Here is a 22,184-nt window from a genome sequence, read left to right as displayed (position 1 = left end):
CATGAAATGCTTTGATTTTTATTTAATTATGATATTAATTAATTATATTTATTTAATTATAGGCTTCAACAGTATTTTGTTGAAACTTCCTTTCCTCTGCCTTTCATTTGGGTAGCACCCACAGCTTTTTGGTCTCTTTCAGCAACAAAAATATTAATCTGGTCTAGTTAAGTGTTAAAATTATACAGCAATAGATAACTGATCCATTTACGTATGCTCCTATACAATACTCAAAATATTCATTTTACATGACTATATTCCATATGATACTATTTATATACCATAATTTAATGAAATGTTCCCTAGTTGGGGTACATTGGGGCTATTTCCAATGCTTGGCTATCAGAGATCGTCTTTTTAGTATATAACTTCATTTTTAGAGCTATTTCCTTGGCATAAATTCCCAAGTATGTATATATGTATGAACAGTTAAACATTTCTTTTTTTTTTTTTCAAACTCCTTTATAAGAAGGCTGTACCAATTTGTACTGCTATGAATTTAACAAATATTGGTTGACTCTTTCTCTCTTCCCACTCTGGGGAGATTATTACAACTGTACCTTATCATCCTCTTTATCTTGTTCCTATTTGCTTTAAAAAGAAAAGGTAAATGTCCAGCGGTCAACAAGGATCATTTCCAATTATGTAATTCTTGCTCAGCAAATGTTTGGGTTAGGACCTGGTAACAAATAGTCATAGGGGAAGGGGTCTGGATCTTTTGTTCCATCCTAGGTAGAGGGGCTTCTATGGCTGACAATACTTCTGGTTGAGCTTAACCACAGATTTTGTCGTTGGAGTGTTCCTTATGAGTAAAGGAGTAGTACAAGGGGAAGGGGTCACAAGGGTACTTTTCAGTAATGAGAGAAGTATCAGAGTGACCCCCAAAAGGCAAAAACAGGACCCAGGGGAGGTTCCAGTTGGGGGTAGAATGGAGTAAGTACATTCCAGCTTGTTCTTAGCACTGGGTGCAGCTACAATGTGCACCAGAAGGCACAGAGTGGCTGTTTGAGGACTCTGAAAAGGAAACAGCGGCGAGCAGATTAGGGAAGACTAGACTTCAAGTGTCACTGGACTGGCAGTGATTTACCATTTGCTTTTCTTCCAGGGTTCACTGGCCTGGATTCAATGCCACCTAAAACCTAGATGTGGGCATAGGCATAGACAAGACAGCTCCAGAAGAAGCCTCAAGTCCTGGCTTGTAGAGTGGAAAAAGGAGCCTCCTAACACTCAGAGAGACCACGGAAACCATGGAAACCCTCCCCTCTTTGTTCTTTTTTCCATTCTCTCACGGTCCAGCTTCTAAAAGATCTGGTGCCAACAGAAAAACCACAGGGCCTATAGGAGCGCAGAGCTCTGAGGAAGAAGACTTTCCTCACCAACTGGAGACGCTGTGATCCCAAGTGGGAGGGTGAAGCCCCTTGCTTCTTTTCTTTCTGTCCTCCTGCTGAGGGACCCCAGAGAATGGTGCACGTGGGGGAAAGGTGTGGCAGAGCAGGAAAAATAAAGAGCCAGGTTTCTGGCTGAGGGACCACAAAGGGGAAGCGCCAGGAAAGTACTAAGGAAGCCACAGCCAGGGCAGAGGTCAGGAAAGCAACCACCTACATTGGTTACGATTCTTGAGCTTAGCCATAAAACTGTACATGCATAGATCTGAAAATGAAAAGCATACCATAGATGTCAGGAACAGAACCATTGGATAGACCACACCCAGATACCAGATGGGACTGGGTAAGCATATGTGGGACAGATGCAGACAGCACTGAAAGGATTTGAAAGTGTGACTGACACTGAAAACATAACTGAAGAGGCTGGTGAGAACTTGTGGCTTGAAAAGGTTGATTGCCTGGTTAAATAAGAATATCAACATTCTATATATGATTTTTAAGGATCCATAGTTTCATAACATAAATATTCAAAATGTCCAGGATACAACCCCAAACTACTTGACATAGGAAGAACCAAGAAAATCACAAGTCTTAGTGGAAAAGACAGTCAACAGATGACAATGCCAAGATGACACAGAAGTTGGAATTATCTGATAGAGACTTTTAACAGCTATTATAAAAATGCTCCAACAGTAAGTGTGAACACTTTTGAAATAAATCAAAAGATAAGAAATCTCAGCAAAGAAACAGAAGCTATAAAGAAGAGCCAAATATAAAATTTATAACTGAAAAATACAACAACTAATTTTTTAAGAGTCACTGGATGGGCTCAATAGCAAAATGGAAGTGATAGAAGAAAGAATCAATGACCTTAAAGGTAGATCAATAGAAATTATAAAAACTGAACTACAAAGAGAAAAAGATTAAAAAAAAAAAAAAAAGAAGAGATCCTCAGGGATCTGTGAGAGAATACTAAGAAGTCTAACACTCATGTCATTTAGGTCTCAAAAGGAGAGTGAAAAGAAGGCAACGCAGAAGAAGATGTTTGAAGAAATAATGGCTGGAAATTTCCCAAATTTGATGTAAGAGATAAACATTCAGGGCTTCCCTGGTGGCACAGTGGTTGAGAGTCCGCCTGCCAATGCAGGGGACGCGGGCTCATGCCCCGGTCCGGGAGGATCCCGCATGCCGCGAAGCGGCTGGGCCCGTGAGCCATGGCCGCTGAGCCTGCGCGTCCAGAGCCTGTGCTCCGCAACGGGAGAGGCCACAACGGTGAGAGGCCCGCATACCACAAAAACAACAACAACAACAACAACAACAAAATAAAGCTCTTTTTTAAAATTGCCGACGATATCAAATGCTGGCAGGGATGTGGAACATCATTACAAGGAGAAGCACAGAACGGCTCAGCCACTCTGGAGAACACCTTGGCAGTTCCTTACAAAGTTAAACATGTACCCAGTTAAACATGACCCATCTTTCGGCATTTACCTTAGAGAAATAAACATTTTATGTTCACATAAAAAGCTGTACACAAATGTTTAGAGCAGTTCTATTCATAACCCCCCAAACTTGAAGCAATTCAATTCAGTGGGGGACTAGATAAACAAACGGGCACATTTATACAATGGAACACTACTCATTAGTAAAAAGAAAAAAATAATGAACTATTGATACTTGCATTAACTTGGATAGACCTCAGGACCATTATGTTGAGTGAAAGAAGCCCATCTTAAAGGGTTATTTAACGTAAGATGCTATTTATTTGACGTTCTCAAAAATGCAAAACTAGTGATGCAGAATAAATCAGTGGTTGCCGGGGGTTAGGTGGAAAAGAAGAATGAGACTATAAAAGGGTAGCATGAGGGCGTTTTAAGGGGTGATGGAACCATTTTTTATCCTGATCGTGGCGGTAGTTACAAGAATCTACAGACATGTTGAAATTCATAGAATTGCGTGCCCCCAAAAGTTCATATTACTGTATGTTAATTTAAAAATTAAAACCAAAACAAATTTAAAAACCAATACATAAAAGCAAAATAAAATTACAAAAAAAAAAGGACCCAGGAGAGAAAGGGAAGGGATGAGAATTCACCTAACAGCTTCAAGGCCAGCAATGCACTGGTAAAGCAAAGGAATCTTCTAAGTAGGATGTACACAGACCACACAGGTGTGTCTAACAGGAGATGTGAAAGGTACTGCCCCGCAGCCACATGGCAGCCTATGTGATGGACGGGATGCAGGATAAAAGGCTGGACGTCATCCAGTAAGGTCACGTGACCAGAAGTTGGAAGGAAAGGTGGAGCCATGATTACAGCTGCATTCTCAGTAGCGTTTCACTACAGCTGACAGGTAGGAGGGGGTCTGGACCCTGTTCATGGTTCTCTCTCCAGCACCTGCAGCATGTCAGAGAGAGAACAGAAGGAACCCTCGTGTGTGTGACACACAGAGTGAAAAGGCAGCAGAAAGTGAACCAAAACAAGAGCTACTCAGCCTCTGTGACCCCAGACACCCCTCTCCTATAAGAAGCCCCTCCACCAGGGCCCTGCCAGCCCCGAGAACTGGCCCAAAGACTGAGTCTTGGGCTGGTTTGTTACTCAGCGATAGCTAACGGATACATGTGGGAAAGTGTCGGGGCCCCCGAGAGGAGAGGGCGTGGATTCGCCTTCCAGCGCATCTGCTCTCTTCTGAGAGGGAAGGGAGTAGGTACAAAAGGGACTCTGGCTCCTAACTCTGGCATCTTTCACTCGCCTTGCAGCCCCCCATGTTTTCCTGACGGTGTTTAGTCACAAATGGGTATATGGGACCAGCTTTCCCCACCCTGCTTCCCCAGCAGACATTTTCACACGTTTAGTTTTACAGAGGAAACAGTCACAGAGCTGGAATTTGCTTAGGAGGGGTCAATGTGCTTATGAGGGATCAATACTGTAAAGGAAAGCAGAGGAAGTAGTATTGGGCAGAAGAGCAGTCACACCGTGAGGCAGGCCTATCTGGCGGGGAGTTCTGGGATGACTGGTGCCTTCCGAGCTGCCCCAGGTCTGGCTGAAATGGCCAGCCCTCCACTCCCCACCTCGTTCTGTCACTGGACACCAGACGTAGGTCATCCCTGCCAAGTCTAGAGGCTGATTCGGGCCTGGCTGCTTTCAGGCCTTGTTAACGGCCATGCTGTTAACTCTGCTGCTGCACGAGACACGGCCCCTCAGCCCAAGCCCCCTCTTGGCCGGTGTGTGACTGCGATGGGCCCCTCCATCAGGCCAAGGCCCAGGAGCCTGAGAGTTGGCTGGCAGCTCTCTGCGTGAGAGCAGTCGGGCAGATGGGGAAGACAAAGCCCAGCCCCCAGGCTTTCATCCAGCCCAGGCCACTGGCCCTCTGCCTACCCCCGCGTCCGCCACCCCCAGGGGTGCACCTCCAGCTCAGGGCCAGTGTCCCAGGTGCCGCCAAGGACAGTGGCCACACAAGCAGACGAGCGCTCTTGGAGGGCCTGGAAGCGGGCCGCTGGCCCTGGGTGTCTGGACTGGTCCTGGGGGCACCAGAGCAGGGGCTGCTTTTGTCCCGGTTCTGGGGAGGGGGCCCGTGTGCCAGCCGCTGCTGGGAGCCCGACAAGGGGCAGCCTGGGCCTTGCCGTGCAGCCCAGGGATGCCGACGGGCGCCCCGTCTCTCAGGAGGTGTTTTGCAAACTCCACTGCCCACATGTCAGGGAATAGGCCTGTTGCCCCGGCAGTTAATTCACTAACCGAAATCTGACATCCATCCCTGAAGGTGGTGGGCTCAAAGCCTGGGCAGGAGGAGTATGGGGGGGGGGGGGGCGGTGAGAGGCTCCCCTAAAACACAGTGGGGCCGCGACAAAGAGCCCGCTGAGCCCAGAGATTTCTATCTGAAAGCCGGGCCGTCCCAGACAAGCTGTGTGAATTTGGGCAAATGCAGCCACCCTTTCACATGAATGAGGCCTGTGAAGGTCACGTGTGCTCTGGGCGGCTTCCTGCAAGGACGGGCGACTTCTAGGTCATTCTCCTCCCTCCTCCCCTCCCTCCCCCTCAATTAGGCCTCAATTAGGAGGGAAAAACAGAGACAGATGATGTGTCTCAGGGATTCGGGTCCAGGCAACTCAGAGATAAGCTGGAAGCAGGACCCTGGGAAGCTCCACAGGACCCCTAAGTGAAGTCTGTGCCTCACGGCGGAAAATATCATTCAGCTGAGACTTTAAATAGCTGTTGCACCTGGGGCTGGAAGGGCCTGCGAAAGAGGGGCCGGGCCCCCAGGCGCGGGGCTGAGAAGGGCGCTGCGTCACCCACGGGCTCTCGGCATCACAGCGTCCTTCGAGGCCCCTCAGAAGCCCCTGGTTTTGCTCAGGCCTTCCTGAGAATTCAGAGCCGTGTCCAGCCTGTCACGTGCCCTCAGCCGTGGGCAGGTTATAAGCAAGCTTTATGCCGCCTCAACATCCTAAATATTCAGTTCTGAAACTCGGGGTGCACCGGGATCGCCTGGAATGCTGTCAGACCACAGACTGCCAGGTGTCACCCCTGAATCCTGACCCAGAGGGCCTGGCTGGGGCCTAAGAACTCACATTTCTCACAAGCTCCTAATAGATCCTGCTGCTGCTGCTCGAAGCGGCCCCGTTGAATTCCAAAACGTTCCCGGGCAAAGCCCGACGGCACGGGCTGCTAATGCAGATCACATCCGTGCCCCTTGTGCGGGGAGCTTTTCCAAAACGCAGACTCTCAGCCCTGCCCCACCCCCACAGCTATCAAATCCGAATCTGCACTTGACAATCCCCAGGGGATTCACGTGCATTTTGAAGTCTGAGAAGTACCGATCGAGAGTTTGTCCCCAGGGGCCACATCACCAGCTCCCCAAATCCAGAGAAACCTGGTAAGCAGGGGTGCTCCTGTGTTCTATATACATCACCCGGGAAGCTGTGTGTGTACCTTCAGAACTCCCAGGGAAAGCCCCAGTTTGCCCTCTCCCCATCCAGTGACCCGGCTGAACCCGCCAACCTGAGACCATCATGTCCCTCATGCCTGGATGGAGTTATAACCTCCTCCTAACCGGAGCCTCGTGCAGTGACCTGGAACATGGACTAGTACACACTAGAATCATCCAGGTAGCTTTACAATCTCTCTGCTGCCCAGGCCACACCCACGATTACATCAGAAGCTCTGGGGTGGGGCTCAGGTGTCGGGGCTTTAAATGTGCCACGTGATTCCCGTTGGAACCAGGAAGCCCCACGGTTGTCTATCCCTCCCCCCATCCTTACCCTCCTTCATCTCTGCCATTAATTTCGACTCTGGACTCTCCAGATGGAAGGATTCTGTGGGCTTCCTGCCAGAGGCAACGGTATTCTGCACACAAAGCAAATCTAGTTATCTTTGCTGAGTTTGCAAAACTGCAAGAGGGCTACAACCCTCACATTGTTTTAGCCTTGTCTAATTTTTCAGCAAAACACTCCGAAGTTCAAGCAGCTGCTGTCAGAGCATGGCTGTGATAGCAACAGAGGCGGCCAGGCCGGTGACATCCAGGGGACTGAGGCCAGAACAAATTTCTCTCGTGCCAGCCCCTATTTCAGTGGTGGCATGCCTGCAAGCATCCTGGCTGTCAGTGCACAAACTCACTTTTATGTTGCCTCTTGCATTCTTCTAGAAGTCACTAAGGAGAAAGATTTGAAGGGAATTGTTAGGTTTCAACACAGATTTTACTGCAAATGTCCTTGGATCTTGCCAACAATTTTGTGCAGTGAGCAAAGCACATCTTATGATTCCCATCTGTTGTGAGCTGAATGGTGGCTTCAAAGGTACGTCCGATTCCTAATCCCTGGGACCTGCAGATACGACCTTACATGGCAAATGGTGGGATCAAATGAAGTGGCTTTTTCTGGATTATCCTGAGCGTCCCCCGAGTTCTGCCAGCTCGGAGGCCACCTGCCCTCCCGGGCTGAACAAGGGGGTTTCGGGAGTGAGGGGTGGCCTTGCTTTAGGACCTGCCACCCTCTCTTCCCCTCGGAGGAAGAAGAGGCCAGGACAGGGGGTCAAGGCCCAGGGGGTGTTGGGGTCCTCAGCGTGGGAGCCAGCTGCTTCCCCGTGGCTGTTCCACGCCATATCCTGACTTGAGTTACGGCAATTAGTGGGTGGTGAGAACAGGAAACCTGCCAACTCGCGTATGTTCTCCCCAGCCTCTCCTTCCCTCGCTCAGCAGGCCATGGGCCGGACGGAGCTCCAAGACCCAGAGCCATGTGGCAGTCACTCCCCCAGACCTGGAGGCCTAGGGGCAGCAGGGCCCACCTCCCAGCCCTTCCACCCGAATCCCCGGCACCATCAGGATGGGTGGTCCCGCTCCTCAGTCCTCTGAGGGCTGTGCCACGACACCACGTAACGACCGAGGGCCAGTGGGATGGTCTAGAAAGATGGTGACAGTGTCTCTTCACGTGAGAAATGCCCAAAGCTGTCTCTGTGTTGTCTGCAGTGCAGTGACATCACGGAGGTCAGATTTCACTGCCTAAATTGCCAAACACAGTGAATCACCTCTCCACCTTTTGTTTGTAAATTTAAAAGACCTGGCAGGTGCTACAAAAGGCCACAACCAGCAAGCTCAGGGTCTGGGAAGCCAACGGGGTGAAATTAGTGAAGACAAGATTCTGAAGGGGAGTTATTCTCCACTCCTGGTGGAAGCGATGCCAGGTTGCGGGGGGAGAGACGTTTCACCCCAATTCTTCCATTGCCTGGTCCTGAAATAAGTTTTATCGTGCTTCCTCTGCTCCTCAGTTTGTCCAGCTATGTAATGGGTACAGTCATTGTGAGGAAATTTCAGGATGTAGGGTCTGTCGGTGGCTGGTTTCTTCAGCCCCCGTCTCAGCTCTGGGCAGAAGGTACAGAAGACGTAGAATTCTGGGTCCCTGCCCTTGAGGCTTGGAATACGGTTCCAAGAAGTACCTGTTCAAAAGAAGTGTCTGTAATGATGTTCTTTTAAACTTATTTTATTGAAGTACAGTGGATTTACAATGTTGTGTTAATTTCTGCTGTATAGCAAAGTGATTCAGCTATACATACATATACAAACTTTTTCATATTCTTTTCCATTATGGTTTATCACAGGATATTGAATATAGTTCCCTGTGCTATAGAGTAGGACCTTGTTGTTTATCCATCCTATATATGATAGTTTGCGTCTGCTAATCCCAAACTCCCACTCCATCCTTCCCTCACTCCTCTCCCCTTTGGCAACCACAAGTCTGTTCTCTATGTCTGAGTCTGTTTCTGTTTTGTTAATAAGTTCATCTGTGTCATATTTTAGATTCCACATATAACTGATAACATATGATATTTGTCTTTCTCTGGCTTACTTCACTTAGTATGATAATCTCTAGGTCCATCCATATTGCTGCAAATGGTATTATTTCATTCTTTTTTATGGCTGAGTAGTATTCTATTGTATACACATACCACATCTTCTTTATCCATTCATCTTGTAATGATGTTTTTAAGTGAGCACCAGAGTCCCCTGGAGGGCTTGTGGAAGCAGGTTGCTGGGCCTGTCCCAGGGTTCCTAATGCAGGGGGTCTGGGGAAGATGGAGTCTAACACACGCCCACATGGTGCTGATGCCACCGGCCTGAAGACCACACTTTGAGAACCACTGGAGAGCAGAGCTCAGAGTGGAAAGAGCTGGACTTAGCCAGAACACTGGGGAACTTGACCGCCTTCCTCACTGCTTCACTGGCATAAACTCAGGGCCACGCGGCAGGTGGGGGATTCCCGGGAGTGATTCTCGTGGTGTTTCCACGCACAGCCCAGGGTTCCCCGCACGGTGTTGCTTCTCCTCCATGGTGATGGGGCCACGTTATTTTATTTCCAGTCCATCATGAACTGACAGTTTTGTAAAATACAACATCACAAGCGTGGATGCTGCAGCAATGTTGAAATGCCGTCAAAATTTCTAACTGCTCGTCTTGTCACCAACTGGTACCAGTGAGTTCATGGTCTGACCCTGGCCCGTGGGCCACTTGGAGGGGCCACCTAACAACCTCGCCAACCCAAAGAGGTCTTCGTGTGCCCACCCCGGCACCAGCTGAGTGGACGTTTCCTCTGGAAGGAGGAAGTACCCTCAGAAGTAGGTGTGGACCCACTGGAGAAGGACCAGGGGACACATCATTGTGTCCACTCACACCAAGGCCGGGAGTGGAGGGCAGGCAGACCCCACCTCTGCAACCCCCAGGCCCGCCCTTGAGGCTTCGTCCTCCGCAGTTAAGATAGAGGGTTCTGGAGGCTGCTGAGAAGGAGCCCTAACGAGACCCCCCAAGAGGAGCTAAAGCCACTGTGCCTGCATCCTCTCTGTCCAGCTCCCGCCCTGCACCCTCAAGCTGGGCCTGTGTCCAAGAGAAGGGTCAGGCCTTACTGGCCAAGAGCTGCTGCCCCCAAGGGCCCCTGTGACGGCAAAGTCTGCCTGGGACCCCAGCACTCCTCTTCCTGGGCCACTGCGGACACTGACCAATCCCTCAGCCCAGGGAACCGAGGGCCCAATCCGGGCGTCCTTGGCAACAACATGTGAGCCATGGCCCCAGGAGACCCACAGGAGCCTGAGTCACCATGGAGATGCCACGGGAGGCCAGCTGTGACCCTGAGTACCTTTCAGGGAGCTCCCTGAAGCTGTGGGGCCCACACTGACCATCACTCCTAGCATCTGGGCCGTTTCTGGACGGTGGAGAGAGCGTGGAGAGGGAGGACGGCAGCCAGAACCAGCCGAGGAGTGGGAGGCAACACTCCTCCAGAGAGTAGGGCAGCCGTGCCCATTTTCCTCTGATTTTCCCTGAGCATATGTCCAAACAACCAGCCTCCACCTCCTGCCTTTCACTGGCCTGGACAACACTGTGCCCTTCACTTTGGCCTCCCCTGGCATCCAATGTTTCCCCAGTGTTCTCCGACTCCCTACTTAATTGCTAGGCACATAGGGTCCTAAGTGTGAAACAACACAGGTCCCATTCTGGGGGCACGTAGGGTCCTGGGGCTGTACCTGTCAGCTACTGCTGCATAAGGAATCACCCCAGGCTCAGAGGTTCACAGACCACAGCCATCTGGCTTAAAAACACCAGCTCATGATGCTGTGGGTGAGGAACTGAGGCAGGGTCCGTGGGGCAGCTCGTCTCTGCTCCGTGTGGTGTTGGCTGAGCCGCTGGCCTGGGCTGAGGACGGAGATTGTCCTGCTGGTGTCCAAGCTCTCAGCTGCGACCTCCTCACAGGAGGCTGGCTCCGGAGGGAGAGCAAAAGCACAGCTTCAACAGTGACTGAGGCCTGGGGCCCATTTCAGAGGTTCCACTTTAACCGGCCAGGGGCACAGCCCAGGCGTTGGGAAGTTCAGCCTCTCCAGGAGATTCTCTGGTGAGTGGCCAAGGCTGAGAACCAGGCTCTGGCCCCTCGGACCCCCAGTGCGGTTCACAGGCCAGCAGCAGAAGTGCCCCTGGGGTTGTTGGAAATGCAGAGCCTCAGGCCCCTCACAGCAAGGGGGGCACTTCGACGTAAGTGGAATCACAGCTGTCATTAAACGATGGGGGGTCCAGCTGGGAGGAGCCATGTGGGAGCCGTGGCTGGAGCTCCGTGTGTGAGCCTCGGTCTCTTTAACCTTGGGTTCCGAACGGCAGTTCCCCAGGTGACCCCACGGAAAGGTGTTCCCAATAGAGCAAAGAGCCGTCGGGAGAAACAAACAGAGATAGCCACGATCATAAGTACAGGCAGAGGAGCGGGCAGGAGGCAGACCATCTGTGCTGGGGAGGGGACACAGGTGACCAGGTCATTTGAAGGGGATTCTAGCTGCCCGCTGCATCTCTGTCTCTGTTTGTAAAGCAGAGCTGGCGGGCCCCAAATTCCTGAGCGTCTAGTCCTGCTTCTGAGGATTTCTGCAGAAAAAGCACACTCCCCTGCGGATGGGAGCCTGCTGGAGTCTCCCCTGGCCCTCACCCCGAACCCAACTCACCCCAGAGTCCCACCCTCGTGTCTCTGCTGCACGCCCAGCCCCTGCCCGAGGGCAGCTCTCCCACACTGCTCTCCTGCCCACGGAGATTCCCTCCCGGTCTCCCGGTCTCCCCCACCCCAATCCAGCTGACACACAGCGGCCCGAGTCGTCCCCCGAGAAGCAAGCCCTTGGTGATGTCACCGTGTCACAAGTCCACACTGGGGCAGAGTGACACTTGGCCTCCTCGGGTGGCACGTGAGGTGGGCCACACCCTGCTCTCCCTGCCGCCCAGCCTGTCCCTGGCACTGCCACGCTCGGCAGATGCTGCAGTTCCAACAGGGGACAGTGGTGTGGCATTTGTGTCCCTAGGCCCAGCTTAGGTGGCACTTTGCCTAGAACATCTCTGACACAGGGGCATCTCGGGAGTGCCCCCCACCCTCCCGGCCAGCTTCCATTAAAGCCCTGTGTCCGCCTTAGAACGACCCTGTCCCATATGGATGCCACGGGCCATATGCGACTGAGGAACACTTGAAATCAACTAGTCCCGGCTGAGATGTGCTGTCAGGGGTAAAATGTACACCACGACTTGTGCAAAGAAAGAATGTAAAATAGCTTATCAAAAATCTTTATGTTGGCTATATGTGGAGATAATATTTTGGATCTATTGGGTTAAATAAAATATTTTATTGACTTTAATCTCACCTGTTTCTTTTTACTGCTTTTAATGTGGACAGCAGATAATTTCAAACTGCTCCTGTGCTTCCCTTTATTTCCGCTGGAATGCACCAGTCTAATGGATTTTCCTCCCCCAACTCCTCTTTGCTAGTTGTGACCTAAGGCTAACTATTTAACTTCTCAGACACTCAAGTCCCTTCTCTATAAAATGCAGGCATTATTATTCCTGTCTTTTAAGGTCGCAGTGAGAAAGAGAAATCGTGCCTCCAGCGTATTATAAGATCTCTATCAGATTAACATTAGTTGTTATACAGAATTAACAGCTACGACGACCTTGGTGGTCTCGGGGTCATATTCACTTAAGGTACTAGAGTCTCACACAGGGCGTGACACACAGCAGGTGCTCCACGCGTGGAGTAAAACGGGAGAGGAGGGCATGAGTCGTGGACAAGAAGTTGATTCACTTGCAAAAGCCCCAGTTCCGGTAGGCGCCCCATCAGGGCAGGCCCGCCTCCCTCCCTCCTCCTTGGGGGTCTACGTCCGGATCCATCCCCCTCTGGCACCCATCTGTCTGCACAGCGTGCCTGCAGCCTCCAAATCTCCTTCCGTCGAGTTCCCAGCCTGTTCCAGCAACTCTGACCCTGGCCGATGCTTCCAGAGAAGCGCTCCCCCCACGGCTTCTGCAGGGAGCCGCCTCCCCAGGAGCCGTGACTCATTCTGCCAGTTTCTACTGTGGTCGAGGGCAAGTGACCAAACAGATTATCTTTTCCAGCTCTTTCTGGGCCCTTTTGAGAAACGTCCTGGTCTCCAAACCTGAATTTCTAAACCAGCAGCAAATCATTCTGGATAAATGTGAGTCCGTTTGATCCCTGAGGAAGAAAAGCCCAGAGTTCGTCTGTGGAAACTTAAACGCCATTGTTCTGACACTCCTGTGTGTGCAGCAGACGCGGGTCCCGGCCCCTGTGCTGCTACAGCCGTGCCTTTGGAGAAATCCTGCCTTTGCGCTGCAGATGCCCTTGGGACTGGCTGCGACTGAGCTTGCCACATGGCACTGATGCTCTATCGAGGTCCCCCCGCCCCCCAGCAAGGGTCGCAGGATTCCAGGTCAGGCTGATATTCGGGCACGGCCCAGTTCACACTCTACGGCCACACCTTCTGGACAACGTGAGTCCCGAAGCCCTCTTTCTGGGAGTCTGGACATCAGCGTTGTTGGCAGAGAATGAGAGTCGCAGGTTGGAAAGGCTGGTGGACACGGCAATCAGGAAGCAGGGTGCATCCCCTCGGGGCCAACTGCAGCCTCCACCAGGGACAGAGTGAGGACTCAGGACCACATCTCAGGGCCACTGGGGGCCGTAGGAGCCACTAGCCTGACCACCTACTCTACTTGTGAGAACACTGGAGGCCAGAGTCGGGGAGAGACCTGTCCAAAGGTAACCCCACAGGGCTGGTCTCTGGACTTCTGACCGGCCCTACCAGGGCTCCTTGTAACACGCATGTGTCAGGACCTGGATGAGAAGCCTTCTCAGCGCCGGCTCCCGTTGACCAGCACATGGCTGAGGGCAAACGGGGCCACCATGCAGCTCTCACACCACCTAAGATACATCATCAGAGACGCGCGGATCCGACTAAACCTTATTGAGCCGGTCACCGCTGGCAGCACCCAGGCTCCTCCCCTGTGGGACCCTCTGAGGACCGTGAGGAACACACCTCTGGATCGTCCATCTGAGATGTGGGCGAGGGGCACACCCCCCACCCTGTCCCCCAGCGGTCAAGGCTGGACCCAGGCGTGTTCGCACCAGAAGAGCTGAGCGTCTTAACCTGATACCACTGAGGGGAGGCGTGGCCAGACCACCCCCAGCAGGAGCTCATGGTGGGAGCGAAGGATGTGAGACACATACTGTATGACACATACTGTGTGACTCTGCTTGAATGACACGCCCAGAAGAGGCAGGTCAGGAAGCAGATTAGTGGTTGCCGGGGACTGGGGGGAGAAAGTGAGAACAGTGGGTACAGGGGGCTTTGTGGGCTGAGGGAAGTGTTCTGGAATTAGATGGTGGTGACTTTAAGGACAAAGTCCTGTAAGGGAGCATACGTGCGGCACACAAGACAGTTAGTGGTGCTGTGTGTGCAGTGCCTGCCTAGAACCCTAGAGGAGCTGGTTCTAGCAGAGAATACAGAGGGGCTTCCTGGAAGAGGCATCAGAAGTACAGAAGAGTGGGCATTGCACTCTTTTCTCTACAGACAATCAGGAACTGCACAGTTAAGAAGTTATTGGGGGGCTTCCCTGGTGGCACAGTGGTTGAGAGTCCGCCTGCCGATGCAGGGGACACGGGTTCGTGCCCCAGTCCGGTAAGATCCCACATGCCGCGGAGCGGCTGGGCCCGTGAGCCATGGCCGCTGAGCCTGCGCGTCCGGAGCCTGTGCTCGTCAACGGGAGAGGCCACAACAGTGAGAGGCCCACATACCGCAAAGAAAAAAAGAAGTTATTGGGGTACAAGTTGCAGCAGTGGCTGCTGAACCCATAAAATCCTCCTGAGGTGCAACGGTGCCAGAGCTCCCACCCCAGCTGCTCTGTAACATCTGCCTCCCCCACAAGACTTGGCTCAATTCCTGAAACGTGCAAACTCTCATCACCTTCTCAAACGCCCTTCCCTCTGCCTGCAACGCTGTTCCCACCACTCTTCTTCCAGTTTAGCCATATTTTCCCCTGGGCCTCCTCAGAAAGCACGCCCTCCCCCATATACGGCCCCTCCCATCCTTCTGTCTCACACACACACCACACTTGTAAGTGTGTATCTATCAGCTTGTTCACCTGCAGCCTCCCCAGGTAGACTGCAAACTCCACGTGGGTGAGAACAGGATTGTTTGGTTGAGGCTTGCATTCGCAGCCCTTAGCACAGTGCTGGGTACCCGGTCTGCCCTCTGTAAGCCGTGCTGAAAGAATAAGTCCAGGCATGAATGAATGGCCCCAGTCTTGGGCCTCAGACCTGTTCTAATCTCTGATTCACTTACTGGCTTTTTCTGGTCCTTAATCTAATTTTGCCCCCAATCATTAATTTTCTGGAACCCATCCCGCTTAGTGGTAGCTTTCTGCCACCTTCTACTGGCCCTATTTGTTACCCCAGCTACATCACAACCCCACTGGGCCACGGCTCCCATCATCCACCTGGTATCACTCTGCCCTGCAAATCTCTTCCCCCTGGGGCTCAGCACCACCAATTAGTAATCAGGCCAGCCCCCTACACAGGCTGCATCGCAGCAGAGGGGACAGGGAAGGAGGGGTTTCTCAGAGCTGGGACAAAAGAGCAACGCTTCACAAGCCACAGAGAGTCTCCAAGTGCCAGAATCCTACCCTCCAGCCTGGAGGAAACCATACGCACCAAAATACTCACACTTAGGAAAGGGTTTCACCAGATTTGACAAGGTCATATAATGTCGTCATCACACCAAAGCCGTCCCAGAGATCAAAGAGCATCCAGGGAGACTGGCTTCTCCCTGGAGACACCGGAAAGCTTGACATTTGGGAGGAGAAGGGGACAGGACAGGAAGGGAGGTGAGACTGTGGACATCGGGCTCCACCCGCTGGGGTGGCTTCAGCGACATTGTCCCCTAGGTTGTGTCGTCGTCTTAACAAACACAAAGACCATGTGTCACGTCTACAGACAGCCAAGAGGATGTTACACGGAGTTATTCAACAGCCGGGCTTGACTTCATAATCAAACGAGGAACGTCTTTCATGTCCAAGGCCCCCATATTGACTGTCAGTGCCAGCGGCGCTGAGAGAGGCCGCAGCTCACCCCCACAGCCGTCTTCCTGTAGGTCTTTCTGGTAAAAAGAAGGCAGAGCTAATGCGTAAGTTGAGCCATTTCAAGGGAAAACTATGGAGCCCCAGCCAGTCACTTATTTGGCCTGAGAAGCAAGGAAAGGCCATGATTACTGTTCTTTGCTTGCTTCCTTACGTGCTGGAACTGAATTAGTTTCTGATCTACAAAAGTACACCAGAGAGACCTGAGTTCAAGCCCTGGCTCTGCCACTCACTAGCTGTGTGACTGTGAATGAGTGACTGCACCTCTCTGTGCCTCGATTTCTCATCTGTAAAATGAGGATAAAAATAGTAGCTTTTCAAGGGGTAGTGAGAAGAATAAATGAAGTATAATTCATTCCCCATTCAACAAGTATTAATTGAGCACCTACTATGTTTCGGACACCATTCTAGGTGCTCAGTGAAGAAAAACACCAGTGAAGAAAATAGACAAAGATCCTTGCCCTTGCAGAGCTTGTATTCAGATGTGGCTAGATTAACGATAAGCAGTGAGCCTAACAGATAAGTACACCATATAGCATGGCGGATGGTGATGACTGCTACAGAAAAGAGACTGCAAGGCGGGCGAGGTGGAGGAGAGATGGCCACAGCTCCCTTCCTACACTAACCCCAGCTCCTGTGTCAGTACTTCCCTTAGCAACTTGCTTGACAAAGAGAATAGGGTAGAGTGTGATATTCTGGGAATTCAGGGGAAGATCGGAAGAGTTGCAGCTTCCACCTGGTCCCTAGAACAACCTTCCTGGGGTCCCCGAGCCGCAGGTTGGAGAGGTCACATGCAGGTGCTCCAGTCAACCGCCCAGCTGAGCCTTGCCTTCCAGCCACTCTTGCCAAGACATCAGCTTTGAGAAGAAGCCACCTGGACCCTCCAAACCAGCCCATCCCCCAGCTGACGACAGACCAGACGGATATCGGTGCAGAGCAGAGGAATACTATGGAGTCAGAAGTCAATTCATACTAAAGAGATGAACACGGCTACCAAGGCTGACCCGAGCAAAACCTCTTTCAGCCTGAAATGAATCAAATGCCGAGAGGAGCAGATTCCCAAAAGGAAACGTAAATAGCCGAATTCAGAAGATGAGAAGTCAGCTGTCCATTCACTTAGTCCACCGAGAGTTGCCATCCTGTGTTCACAAAGGCACCAGCAATGACGGATGACCGGACCCTGGTTTTATTTCAGCCTTTTCCCTAAAACTCAGGGTGGTCCCACATACCTCTTTCCATTTTGCCTCCCACCACGGAGGTATTGTACGGGGCAGGCAAGGATCCAAGCACTTTCCACTAGGGTCCAGCTAATCAGCGGCACCCCTGGAGTTCCATCGATTGCACGCGTTGGAGGAGATGGCGGTTAACCACACCCACCTGGACACAGGAGAGCAGTGCCCCCTCTGCTCTGGAGCCTACGGAATCTGGGAGCAGCCATGAGTGCCTCTTGCCGTCCAGTCTTCCATCCGTTATGCTCCCTCCTGTCATGTCTTTTCCCACCCTGCTCTCCATTTCATTCTGTCTGTGTCCTTCTTTCTTCTCCTCCCCCCCGCTTCCCATCTCCTCACACCCTGGGGCCTCACCCCCACTTTGAGCAAAGCCTTCCTCAGTCTGTGTTTCTATTTTCTCTGGGATGAAACAGGACCAAGTGCAGACACGTCCTTGAACATCTCATCAGGGAGGAGGGATGATACACGGCTTTATAGAAGAAAGGAGCGCAGGTTGCCTTGATTACTCCCCTGAGGAACCTTAGAACTCAGGACATTTCAAATTGACACAACAGAGCTGCAGGCAAGGTCACCGGCAGCTATTTCCATCCAATCTGGGCTTTAACCAGCTCTTCTGTCCCCATCACGGGAAGCTCCTACCCGAGAACTCTGGCCTCTTCCCTAAATGGCAAGAACGAGGGCTGCTGGTCCCCCAAGCACAGGGGGATGAAGGAGGAACCACAGGTGGCTGCTCCTCCCCCAGCCTCCAAGATGCCAGAATTGGCCACAGTGGCCAATGTTTGGTGCACACACACACACACACACACACACACACAGACATGCAGCCGGGACACACTCACACCCTTGAAGCTTGGACAGACGTTCCCCCCAGCGGTGGCTGAAATCAGACGTGGACCACTTCGTGTTCTTGGGGAATGCCATGAGGCTGTCTTTCAAGGATAAGATGTCTCCCCTTAAAATCACATATTTTGTTATCAAAAACTCTATGAGAAATGGGGGTGAGACCCTTTGGGCACTTTCTTCATGCAGAAGCACTTACCCCCTGGACGTGCCTTTGATGTCCTCGCAGGCTGCCCCGTGCCCACTGCAGCCACTCTGTGCGCCGATTCACACGTCAGCACCGAGGACCCCCTCCTCCAGTGCCTCCAGGACCCACCGCAGGCTGGAACAGGCAGGCTGACCCTGCCGCCTCTTGGGCACAAAGCGCCCCCTTCCTGGGCCATCGGCAGGACGCGTCGCAGGCCCTGCCTGTCCTCCGGGATGTAGCTCAGCTCATCGGCGGTGAAATGTGAGCACATCCTGGTCGAGGGACGCTGGGCTGCGTCCTGCCTTCACTCCTGAGCTCAGGTCCGTGTACGCAAGCTGCGGCGAGCACGGCTTTTCCAGCTGAAACTCTCAGACTCACTTGCCATAAATTCTTCGACTTGGTTCAAAGAAAGGAGAACGCTTTTTCCCACTACCACTGCCCTCAGGCAAGATTTAACTTTTCAGAGCTGGTCTGCACAGGGGCTCGGAGAACACCATCCCTGGGTAATGGTGGAGTGCACCGGCAGGATGCAAAACTGTGTGTAGCATGACAGCAATTCCGCTAAACGTGGAGAGAGAGAGAGAGAGAGAGGGAATCACAAGATGTCAAATGATCGAGGGTCCATGCTTGACTTGGGCCCATGGTTCTCCAAGTGCGCTCCCTGGACCGGCAGCAGCTGCATCCCCTGGGGACTTAGTAGAAATGCAAATTCTCAGTTGCCTTCCTGCCCTACACTTACCGAGTCAGAAATTATGGGGCTGGAGCCCAGAGATCTAGGAGATTCTGATGCAGGCTCACATCTGAAGACCACTGGCTTAGGCCAGGGGGTCAATGGGTCAGCCATCACTCACTGTGCTGGGAGCCGGGAGGAGACAGAGCTGCTGCCCAGGGACTGGTGGGAGGGAGGGTAAGACAAGTGATTACAGCAACTAAGTACCAGGGAGGACGGCCACATGGGCAACTCAGACCAAAGTAAGGGCCCACAGGAAGGCGGGTGCTAGAAGCTTCACAGGAAAGAAAAATCGAAGGGAGGGAGAGACAAAAGAGAAAAAGAAGGGAGGCTGAGGGAGAGAAAAATCAAAACAGAATAGGAAAAAAGAAAAAAGGAAGAAAGGAGTCCAGACAGCTGGACGTCCAGCTCCGGAACGTCCTTAGTGATTCAGCAGCAGCCCCAGGCGCGGGGCGGTAATTCACACGGCTGATTTACAGGACAAGTGCAGCGGGGGTGGGAAGCCTTAGAGTCTCCAGGCAAATGGAAAATGGGAAACCCAAACATTTCCGTTCTACTCCTCCGTCGGTAACGAGCAGCAAACATCTCCCCTGCGCCTCCACACCATTAGTAGAAAGGATGTGACGCCTCGGATGCTAGAGTTTTGATTGCTACGAGTAGCGAAGCTGTGAGTCAGATACGGGGATTTTCCTAAGCAGACATTCCATTAAGAACATTACGGACCTCTCCCGCGCCCCCTCCAAAGGCACATTTTATTTATGTTCATATATGGTGTTGTTTTTAATCCTCTACCAAGTTCCTCTCAGAGCTCCCCACTTTGCAGTGCATTAGTTACCACGGAAACGATGAGGCCCCAGTGGGGTGGGCGTAGCTTAATTAACGGATGGAGAAAGTCATTTTGTGCAGTGGTTGGATCATTTTATATATATGTATTCATATATTATATATTACATAAAAATAATTATAAATATACACATATACAATTATGAAATCCAGGACTTTAGGGAAATTCTGACAACTCAAGGAACTTTCCAAAGGAAAGAGTACACACAGTGAAGGTAAAAGGCTAGGAATGTGGAAGAGCCCAGCACACTACCTGGGCCATATGTTGTAACTTGGCAATAAAAAGAGAATATCGGGCTAAGGACCAAAAGGCCAGAATGGAAAGAACGCTGGCATGGCAGATGGGAGAGCTGGATTCTCACCCCGGACACATCCCTAAGTCTGCACATCACTGCCTGAGTGACCGAGACCAAACAACTTCATCTCTCTGAGACTATTTCCTCATCAATTGAGAGGACCAAACAAAGTATCCTAACCCCCTTTTCTGTGTGCACATCCAAAGATTCCAACCTTGCTTAGTCAACGGTCTTATCGTTGTCTGTAGAAGACTAGCATCTTGGGGCAAGGGTAAATTCATTCATCCATTCACTTATCCATCCAACAATCACTTCTTAAGTATTCGTGTTCGGCCAGGCTCTAATGCTGGATGAATTCTGCAGAAAGTTGAACTGTTAAGACTTCTGTTGAATGGTATTTTGGGAATACAGAGGTCTCGTAGCATGGAAGCATATTGGAACATAGTGCAAACATGGCCTTTTTCTCACTGGTCAACTCTCATATCTTAGCCAGAAACAAACACAGAATGGACCCCAAAGGACAGTTCCACAACTCCATCATCCAGGCATTGGGCCCCAGGTGCTCAATGCCTTGTGTCCACTTTAACAGACCTATTGAGGTGGTGGAATTTATCTTCCTAAACTATATACGTTTCCCTCTGGAACTCAAATATCCTTGCTTAAGAGACAATCAGTGGGTCCTGCATGGCTATCCAAAAGTTCAGCATTAAAGACACTAATCTGAAAAAAAAAAAAAAAAGAGACACTAATCTGGTCTAGAAATTTCCCTGGGTATGTGTTTGTTTGTTTGTTTCTGTCCCTACTTTATTCTCTCTCAAAGACCACAAATGAAAACTGAGGCTAAAATGATAGTCCAGATTCAAAGGTTATTTACTGGCAGTAAAATTCCTTCTGTTTTCCAAGAAGGACATCCCAGGGTTTTCTGTCTGGCAGGGTTTTCCCCAAGGACTTTAACCAAGAGTCCCTGTAAAAACCAGGGTGGTTCAAGCAAACGTCAGCCGCCTGACTGTTCCATTTGTTCTCGACAGAGATGCAGGCAGCAGTGGTCCCTATTTATTAAGGGTCTGTTATGGGTTGTTCGGTGGCGATCCATTCCAACCTGCTCCACCATCTTGCCAGACGGGAGTTGTTTCCTCCATATTTAGGTGATGCTCAAAGAGAAGGAGTGACACACGCCTTGTCACGTAGATAGTGTGCATGGTGCAAGTCCATGAGATTTCAGAGCACAGGGCAGTGAGGACAACAGTGTATGAGTCTGCAACAATGCTCTGTAACAAAACACCCCCAGATGCAGTAGATTGAAGTAACAGTTGTTAATAATTATGTCAATATTTATTTATGTAAGCATTACTGCTCCTGGGTCTGTGGGTCATCTGGGTCTTTCTGCCAGTCTCAGTCGGGCCTGCTCACGCTTCTGGTCAGCTGTGGGTTGGCTGGCTACTCTCAGCTGGACTCTCATGGTTGTCATCATGGCCTCAGCTGGGATGAGGGAGGATGGGACCACGTTTCAGGTGTAACACTCCACCAAGCAGCTCAGGTGTGTTCTTACGGTTATTGCAAGAGAGCAAGCCCTATGCATAAGCACTTTTCCAGCCTCTGCTGTGTCACCCATCACATGTGCTAACAACCCATTGGTCAAATCAAGTCACATGGCTGAGCCAGGCACGGGGGTGGAGGTGTGGGCAGAAGGCTCTGCCTACAGTGAGAGGAGTGAAAAAGTGCATCATCAATGCAAGTAACCCACCAAGTGGATCTCACATCCTCCGCACCCTTTCCACCTCCATGGATGAAGGGAACATTGATGATGGGACTTTTTTATTCTGTCTCTTTTTTTTTCAGGGCAATATTTAACATTATGACTTTCATCTGTGAATAGCATTGAAAATAAGCCTATATTCTAAGGAAGATGAAAAATGAAAATTTCTTGGTTAAGGTATAGATGAAAGATCTGAACAGGATCTAGCTTTTAAAAAATGACACAGTCTTGAAAACGAATAATGTATTTTTGTTTTCCTCTGAGGCAAATCCAGGATTTCCTTTGGACCTAGCTGGGTCTAAACAACGAGCCAGTATCCAAATGTGAATCCTTCTAACGTCAGATATTTATCCAGTTTCTAGGAAGACCAACCAGCCACTACAAATGAACTAACTTCAAAGCAACCTTCTTTATAACCTTCTGGCGTAAGGATAAAATATAAAGTTTTCTAATGAAGAGAAGAAATTAGTTAAACCACAAGGCCTGGGTTATTTCTCCTGGGT

At 50.9% G+C, this 22,184-nt stretch overlaps 1 long non-coding RNA gene across 2 annotated transcripts in view; it reads right to left on the bottom strand.

The window, feature by feature from the left end:
• Positions 1 to 22,184, bottom strand: part of LOC141276509 (uncharacterized) — a 46,853-nt gene that overhangs the window by 12,452 nt on the left and 12,217 nt on the right. The window contains exons 1-2 of one of the 2 annotated variants that reach the window (XR_012326189.1): positions 18,796 to 19,326; positions 18,069 to 18,617 (exon numbers count right to left, since the gene is read on the bottom strand). This is a non-coding gene — a long non-coding RNA (uncharacterized lncRNA). Of the gene's footprint in view, positions 1 to 18,068; positions 18,618 to 18,795; positions 19,327 to 22,184 lie in introns of those variants that run through there. The other variant, XR_012326190.1, reaches the window with a different exon arrangement.

Source organism: Tursiops truncatus, chromosome 15, assembly GCF_011762595.2.
Source record: "Tursiops truncatus isolate mTurTru1 chromosome 15, mTurTru1.mat.Y, whole genome shotgun sequence".
Taxonomy (NCBI): domain Eukaryota; kingdom Metazoa; phylum Chordata; class Mammalia; order Artiodactyla; family Delphinidae; genus Tursiops; species Tursiops truncatus.
Note: the sequence above shows the minus strand (reverse complement) of the source record. Positions and strands in the feature narration are given on the sequence as shown.